The sequence below is a fragment of the Taudactylus pleione genome, unplaced genomic scaffold (assembly GCF_031769625.1).
Source record: "Taudactylus pleione unplaced genomic scaffold, aTauple2 ptg000128l, whole genome shotgun sequence".
In the NCBI taxonomy this organism is placed as follows: Eukaryota; Metazoa; Chordata; class Amphibia; order Anura; family Myobatrachidae; genus Taudactylus; species Taudactylus pleione.
The window spans coordinates 1,808,610-1,815,335 of record NW_028284530.1 but is presented as its reverse complement, the minus strand read 5'-3'; positions in this window follow the sequence as shown (position 1 = coordinate 1,815,335).

The window sequence follows — 6,726 nt, the reverse complement described above, 5'->3', positions numbered from 1 at the left end:
CAAGAGCAGAGTTAGAAGCAGCGGAAGCCCGACAGCGCTGGAAATCCCGATCGTGGATAGGTAAGTATGTACTAACCTAACCTAAACCCCCTAACCAACCTCTTCCCCGCTGCCTAAACCTAAGTCCCCCGGGGGGTGCCTAACCCTAAGTCCCCCCCGGGGGTGCCTAACCCTAACCCTCCCTCCCCCTAGCCTAGCCCTAACCCTCCCGGGGGGGTGCCTAACCCTAAGTCCCCCCCGCGGCTGTCCGCTCGCGGCGCCCGGCATCACTACGATTGGAATGTCTACATCTAGACACCCGGCATTTCACCCTTGCCAGGAAATAACAGTCGGGAAGCCGGCTGCCGGTATTTAGGCAGTCGGCTTCCCGATTGCTTCCCTTTTGACACTGCTCCACATCGCAGACTGTTAAATAAACTGGAAAGCATGGGATTGGATACAAAGATGGTTGAATGGATAAGATCATGGCTGCAGGATAGGAAACAGAGAGTTGTAGTAAACGGAGTGCAGTCTCAAGAGGGAAATGTTACCAGTGGAGTGCCTCAGGGATCTGTTCTTGGACCAGTGCTTTTTAATATCTTTATTTGTGACATTGCAAATGGTATTCAAGGGAAACTATGCCTTCTGCAGATGACACAAAGGTATGCAACAGGGTAGACACACCAGGAGGGGTAAAACAAATGATTGATGATCTAGGTAGACTAGAGGAATGGTCAAGAACGTGGCAACTACAGTTTAATGCCAAAAAATGCAAGATCATGCACTTGGGTCTCAAAAATCCAAAGGCTAAATATAGTATTAATGGCACTATACTGGAAACTACTAAAGAGGAAAGGTATCTAGGAGTCACTATTTCAGGTGACTTAAAGGCAAGCAAACATTGTAACAAAGCAATGAGGAAGGCAGGTCAGATGCTTGGTTGCATAGGGAGAGGAATCAGTGTTCAATTCTGGAGGCCATATCTCCAGAAGGATATTAATACATTAGAGACTGTACAAAGAAGGGCAACTAAAATGGTGCAAGGTCTATACCACAAAACGTACCAGGAAAGACTAAAGGATCTTAATATGTATAGTTTGGAGCAGAGAAGGGATAGGGGGGACATGATAGAAACGTTCAAATATATAAAGGGTTTTAACAAGGTAAAGGAAGGAGACATTCTTCAAAGAAAGAGAAGTATTAGAACAAGAGGACATGTTGTAAAACTGGAGGGTGGTAGGTTCAGAGGAAATTTGAGGAAAAGGTACTTCACAGAAAGGGTAGTGGACAAGTGGAATAGCCACCCATCAGGAGTGGTAGAGGCTAAGACAGTAGAGCAATTTAAACGGAATGGGTATGATATACCCGTCAGCGGCAGCCCGACAGGAGCAGAGTGCGACGCAGCGGAAGCCCGACAGCGCTGGAAATCCCGATCGTGGATAGGTAAGTATCCACTAACCTAACCTAACCCCCCTAACCCTAACCCTCCTTAGGGGTGCCTAACCCTAACTTCCCCCCAAGTGCCTAACTCTAATCCCCCCCCTCTAAGTGCCTAACCCTAACCACCCCCTTCCCCGCTACCTAAACCTAAGTCCCCCGGGGGGGTACCTAACCCTAAGTCCCCCCCGGGGATGCCTAACCCTAACCCACCCTCCCCCTAGCCTAACCCTAACCCTCCAGGGGGGGTGCCTAACCCTAAGTCCCCCCCGGGAGCCCTAAACCTAACCCTCCCCCCCGCGGCTGTCTGCTCGCGGTGCCCGGCATCACTACAATCGTGATGCCAGGCGCCGGTCTCCCGGCGTCGGGGAAATGCGGGCGTCTACATCTAGACACCCGGCATTTCACCCATGCCGGGATAAGACAGTCGGGAAGCCGGCTGCCGGTATATAGGCAGTCAGCTTCCCGATTGCTTCCCAATTTAAACATGCATGGGATAGACATAAGGATATCCTTCAGAAGAAGTAAGAATCAACAAGGGTTGAAGTAATAAAATGTTTAAAAATGGGGCAGACTAGATGGGCCAAGTGGTTCTTATCTGCCGTCAAATTCTATGTTTCTATGTTTATCTATCTATCTATCTATCTATCTCATATCTATCTATTTATCTATCTAATATCCATCTATCTATCTATCTATCTATCTATCTATCTATCTATCTATCTATCTATGCTTAAAGTAGTGAGCACTCCCAATTGCAGCTTGCATGCCAGAACTACAGTAAATGTAATATTAGATGCTAAAAGAATAGCACTCTAAACAATTAATTTGCATAAACTCCAAGATTTATTTGTAATGTCAAGCAACATTTCGAGTCTTTTCACAAACTGTGCAACACCTCTGCAGTTGCTTAATTTATTATTTTAATATTATGCTATACTTGTGCACTGCGTTTTTCTCTTTTCTTTAGTTTGCTTTTAGATGTTATACCTGTATTTTGGACCTGTTATTTGTCAGGTCACTAGCTACAGTATAGTGCCTGGTATTGCATGTGTTTTTACCTCTATCTTCCCCCCACTTTCCCTCCCTCTTCCCCCATCTCTCTCTGCCCCTCTCTTTTCTCCCCCCCGCCTCCTTCCTACCCCTGTGTCTCTGTCTCCCTCCTCATATTTCAACCACTCTCCCTGTTTTTCTCTCCCTCCGTCTTTTTGCTTTTTTACTTTCGCTGTCTCTTCCCCCCCATGCATCTATTATTTCCCCTTATTTGCTCTCTCACCCCCATCAACTGTCAGCAATAAGACAGCAGACATGGCCTCTACAGATGGACTGGGATTGTCCTATCTTCAGCGCCAGATGGTGCTTATGTGGTTGAGCTTATAATGACCACCATCGCAAGTAGCATGATGGAAGATGCGGAGCGTGCTGGTAGAAGGCCTCATCAAGATGAGCTCCAACAGGAGTCCCACACTGATAATGGGATCCCAGATTGGGTGTCACCCACAGTAATAGACAAGGTCCAGGGAAGGGAGTCTGGTCATGTCTTATCATGAAAAGGGGGCTTGCAGCCTGTTGTGGCTGCTCCTTATCCATCAGCTTTCACTGTTTCCTGCTTCAGTGCATGTAAATGGGGATGGGGCCTCAGTCCATCTTGTCCCTAGCAGGCACTGAGGTGTCTGTGGTGGGGTGGTGAATTCTTACCTCTTTGCTGCAGACAAAGAGCGGGACATACTCCATATATGTTTCACAACTGCGGATGACGAGTTCTGTTCATTGTCTGCACCAAAGGGTCCCCCCCCCCAAAAAAAAATACACATACCTGCTCCTCACTGGGGTCCCATCTTTCAACTAGTGGGGTCCCTTAGTTTTATTGTTTGGTAACCACCTGTGATCGGGTATATACACATGTATGGGTAGAGTCGTCTGATAGAGGGGAGTCCCTTCTTCAAAAATATAATCACTTAGTCATTATTGCATATGATAATATTATCCTGTACTAAGGAAACATATGATTTCCGTAAACCATCCCCAGGGGCATAGCTAGAATGTTCTGGGCCCCATAGCAACATTTTGAAGGGGCCCCCACCCTAATGCTTCTAGAGAGACAACACTCTCCACAGCATTTGTTCGTTTTATGCCCCATAAATAGTGCCCTAGTTCATTTTGTGCCCCAAAGTAGTACCGTATTTCACATTACACCACACTGTGGCCCCAGTTCATCTTATACTACAATGTAGTGCCTCCAGTTCACAATATGCCACAATGTAGTGCTGCCAGTAGACAATATGCAAGTGCCCCTAGTTCATAAGTTCATATTATGCCACACTAGTGCCCAAATTCAGATTACGCCACATTATAGTGCCCCTGTGTTTTATGACATCCACAACATGCACCCCAGTTAACATTATAACATCCATTATACTCACCACTCACTGAAAATGGAATGTCATTAGAGGTGGGTGGGATCCAACCAGCTCCAACCTGGGGAGGAAACTTCCAAATGACGAAAATTATACTTTCTTAACTTTTAGCACACTATCCCTTTCTGGAACAGTCATAAACTCAGAGATCAACCCCGCCCCCCAGCTCACTTCACAAAGGCCGTCATCAAGGAGAAGCCTACTCATAGACAATACCGTTCTCCCTGAGTAACTCAGCTGTACCTGTGAGGGTGAAATGGGAGTGCGAAGGATGGATCATATCAGTCTGGAGCTCAAAGCTGGGTACACACTAGACAATATTTTGGACAATTAGACAGATTGGAACGACAAATCGTTCAAATTGTGCAGTGTGTACCCATTATGTTGGGCGGTGCACGCTCCCGTGGGGTCGCCAGCCGCATTGTCAGGTCGGCCCTACATGCAACTCAATCTGACAATGCGGCTGACGACCCCATACAGTGGGATGCAGCAGAGGCCGGCATATCGGGAGTTCGAGCACTGGATCGTCTAATGTGTACCAGCTGCCCAATATGTCGGCCTGTCGGCGGGGGGGGGGGGGTCGCCCGTCGGATTGCTGGGTACACACATTGTTTAGCATGTACCCAGCTTTAGGGCGGATGTACTGCCAGACATCACATCCCTACTGATCGCATATGTACTAACCACATATGTATGACCCGGGGGTCCACATGCGCAGGCACAGAGTGACGCGGCAGCTGCGGGGCATGCTGGGAGGGATCTCTCATTCCAGCGTGATGCCGTAGAAGCCCATAGGCTTCTAAAGGGTAATGCCAGCAAAAGGCATTACCTTCCTCGTCGGAAGCCCCATCAGCCACCCAATAGTACATATGGAAAATGCTGTGAACATAGGGATTTATTGCAGTTTCCGTTTAGTATATCCCAGCCTTAGATTGCTATCTATATCTATACTAAGTGCTTTTAGTAGTTTTTGTCCTCTGACAATTACTTTAAACAATACACACACACAAAAAGAAAAATCCACAGATGGAGGGGGATCTAAACCCCAGATCTCACCACTTTATGTCAAAATGGGCTGTAAAATTACAGAAGATGACTAGTTGGTATGGGCAACTTCTCCACTTTATCTCTCTCCAAGGTTTGCTACATCTCCCCCTTAATGCGGTAAGTATGCCTTGAGGGGCTACTTAATTTATTTAATTTTTTTTATTCTATGGGCTCTATTTACTACAATCTTCATTGGTAATGCAGATTGTAGTGTGATATTACCGAGTGAATTCGCATTGCGAATTCAGGCAATATCACAGGGATTTACTACAAATCCCTATCAGGCACAGAGCTTGCGATAAAGCTCTGTCCCTACAAACCCCCTCTGCACACTAATCACAGTATTTTCGCAAGTGCCCCGCGCATGCGCCAACCGGCTGCCGCTGCTACCCCCCTTCGCTAAGCCCCGCCCCATCACTAAGCCCCACACCCGTGATCGTGGACCCCCCTTCCGCGACCCCCTCTCCCTTAATTACACTTACCTGCATGATCGGGGCTCCGGTGATGTCCTCCATGTCCTCCGGTCAGCTGACATCCCATACTGCACTGGGACCCTATCAGGTGATGACCGGGCCGCAGTGCAGCATTGGAGACCAGCTGACCGGAGGGAGGACATCACCGGAGCCCCGATCTCTAGTCCCTGGAGTCAGGTAAGGTTTTTTTTTTTTTTTTACAGTGAATCAGCGTGTGGTCTGTTTAGACCACACAGCTGATCACTGGGGCTGGCTCCGGGCTCTGCTATCCCCATTAGAGCGGAGCAGGAGTCCGGTAACCGAGGAAGACCCTGGCTAACGCTACTTCCAGGTGGCATTATTATCACAGGGCTTCCCCGGTATTTTTTCACATTTTATTTTTCGTAACTTTGGACAGATCACATTTCCCATTACAATTATGGGAAATGCGATCTGCTTACTAAAAATAAGTGATACTTAGGGGTTGAAGTAGAATTTTACGAATTCTACTCCAATTGCCCTGTAGTAACTTTAGGTGAAACTAAAATAATGTGACAAGGGTGTGAAAACACCCTTTTTCACTTTATTTTAGTAAATATAATGTTAATAAATAGATCCCATTGTATTAAGCAGATCACAGCAATATATATCAGCCAAAACAAACAAATGCGTAAAAATCAGAGCAAATACACATAGCAGTTAAGAGGCCATATCTAACAAAAACTCAAAAGTGATCCAAATTTTAAGAATAACAAGGCAGAAGTGAGAACCCTTGCATACGACAGTGTGGCAGACTGTCAAAGAAGAGATAGAGAGTCAGAGAGGATAGGTGTTATGTTCTGGGTTGTTTGTGGACCCGGGGTGGTAGCAGGAGCGATCACAGAAGCGGGTTTGAATATAAAACTAGGTTCTTTAATACGTGCTTGAGTAGACATAAAATATGGCAGTAAATAAAAGTCCAGATATATATAAATGTGCACAAGAGTTCTGTGGTGGGAGTAATGGGTTAATGTCCAAGTAGAAACAATTAGAACTGTCCAGGTGTGCAGGTAGAGAGACTGGAATAATCAACCAGGTATGCAGGTAGTGATGCAGGAAAATAATAAGCCAGATATGCAGGTAGTGAACTAAGGCAAATGAGCAGGATGTCAGCAGGCTCAGGCACTCAGGTATGGGCGTGGGTGGTGGAGGAAGCGGGGTAGTCCAGCGCCCCCTCTAACACAGCAGCCCAGCACACAGCAGTGAGCTGCAGTGGGAGACTGCTCGTGGCTGCTGAGCAGCAGCCACAGCAGTCTCCTATGCCTGTGGGGGGGAGCGATCACACTGATCGTGCCCCCATGGATTTGCTCCGGGTGACAGGTCTCAGCGTCTCCCGCGATTAGGCCACACCCCAT